Raw genomic sequence first — 1,987 nt, 5'->3', positions numbered from 1 at the left:
CCGCGTCCCATTATCTTCTCACGTAGGGGAGATGACTCACTTTCTTTCTTTCTTCTTGTTTTGTTGTGTTTTTTTTTTTTTTTTGGTAGAGATAAGGTTTCTCAATATTGCCCAGGCTGGTCTTGAACTCCTGGGCTCAAGCAATCCACCCACCTCGGCCTTCCACAGTGCTGGGATTAGCCAAAATGCCTGGCCTCACACTGCACTTTTGAGTTGTGTTGCTTAGCCCTCTCAGCAGATCCTGGGGAAGCCAGGTTTCAAGCACTGCAGTACCTAGAAATGGTACGAGGGACACAGAGTGGGTCATTGCAGGGTCTTGGAGACTGGTGAGGCTAAGAGAGTCTGATGAGGCCCCATAAGATGTTTTTCTTCCCCCCTCCCTTTTTTTTGAGTTAAGGTCTCATTCTGTCATCCAGATTGGAGTGCAGTGGTATGATGTTGGCTCACTGCAACCTCTGCCTCCTGGGCTCAAGTGATCCTCCTACCTCAGCCTCCTGAGTAGCTGGAATTACAGGTGCATGCCATTATACTCGGCTAATTTTTTAGATATTTTGTAGAGACAGAGTTTCACCACGTTGTCCAGGCTGGTTTTGAACTCCTGGGCTCAAGCAATCCATCTACCTCAGCCTCCCAAAGTACTGGGATTACAGGCAAGAGCCACCACGCCTAGACAAGATGTCTTTAATACAGGTATTTCCTTGTATGTCTTTAATTTTGTGCTTTATACTTAAAAGGTGCTCCAAAAAAGTTGTTTTTTTTTTGGCAATTTATTTATCGAAACCTTATACATACATTGTTTGGCTGTAAAATTCTAAAATCATATTTTTCAAAATGTTTTTATCCCAATTCACAGAATGATTATAGCAAAGGAATATGTAAGTCATTTAATTTGATTCTCAATGTGTTAAACACAGAGAATTATTTGTCCATTTGGTAAACTTTACCTCATCCAGTTCTTCACCTTCTTCATCACAATCATCATCATCATCATCATCATCTTCAATAGCTTCTCCAGTAAAGTATAACACTGATCTTGAGATTATACACTCACATGAAAAGTGACCAATTTTGAAGTCTGCAGCAAGGATAGCCTTCAGCATCATCACCCTGATCTCTACTCTCAGGAACTTCAGGAGGGGAAAAAAAAAAAAAAAAATTAAAGAAAAGTCATTGGCAACTGTTTTAGTCACAGTATGAACTGTCCCATGTCCCTTGTGTTTCTGCTTCTTCTTAATGGTTTTCAAAGTGACATTCTTTTCTTTTTCCCCAATCTATCTGGCACCCTGTACAACCCATAATTTCTGGTCCATCAAAACAAAAGGGATCAGAATAATCTGGTTCTAACCTCATCCTATGTCTTTGTTAGCACTTCATTTGTCAATATTCATTGGGTTCAAAGTAAAATTCTAAGACCAAACTCATAGCCTGGCCAGAATCTGAGAACTTTACTTTAATATCTTTCAAGTGCTTCAGAATAGGTTTATCATGTTCCTGAACCATATAACTAGGCAAATCAACATGCTTAAAAATAGTTAACCAAAATTTAGGGATTCCTTTGGGGTCTTCTTTCTCTTCATTCTTTTTCTTATCTTTAATCTTGGCATTTTCTTTCAACTCCTCTGAAATCTCATCTTTTTTTTTTTTTTTTTTTTGAGACAGAGTTTCACTCTTGTTGCCAAGGCTGGAGTGCAATGGTGTGATCTTGGCTCACCGCAACCTCTGCCTCATGGGTTCAAGTGATTCTCCTGCCTCAGCCTCCCGAGTAGCTGGGATTACAGGTATGTGCCACCACTCCTGGCTAATTTTGTATTTTTAGTAGAGACAGGGTTTCTCCATGTTGGTCAGGCTGGTCTTGAACTCCTGACCTCAGATGATCCGCCCACCTCGGCCTCCCAAAGGGCTGGGATTACAGATGTGAGTCACCGTGCCAGGCCAATCTCATCTTCTTCAACTGGTTTCCATTGACATTCTTCTCTCTCTCTCTTTT

At 41.0% G+C, this 1,987-nt stretch overlaps 1 pseudogene; it reads right to left on the bottom strand.

Moving 5' to 3' along the window:
- Positions 1-896: 896 nt before the first annotated feature.
- LOC110568346 (nucleosome assembly protein 1-like 1) lies at positions 897-1,500 on the bottom strand (annotated as a pseudogene).
- Between the last annotated feature and the right edge of the window lie 487 nt (positions 1,501-1,987).

Source organism: Aotus nancymaae, unplaced genomic scaffold (assembly GCF_030222135.1).
Source record: "Aotus nancymaae isolate 86718 unplaced genomic scaffold, 86718_ANA_hifiasm-v0.15.2.pri h1tg000012l, whole genome shotgun sequence".
Taxonomy (NCBI): Eukaryota; Metazoa; Chordata; class Mammalia; order Primates; family Aotidae; genus Aotus; species Aotus nancymaae.
The sequence above is the reverse complement of the archived record's forward strand: the minus strand, read 5'-3'. Positions and strand labels throughout refer to the sequence as shown.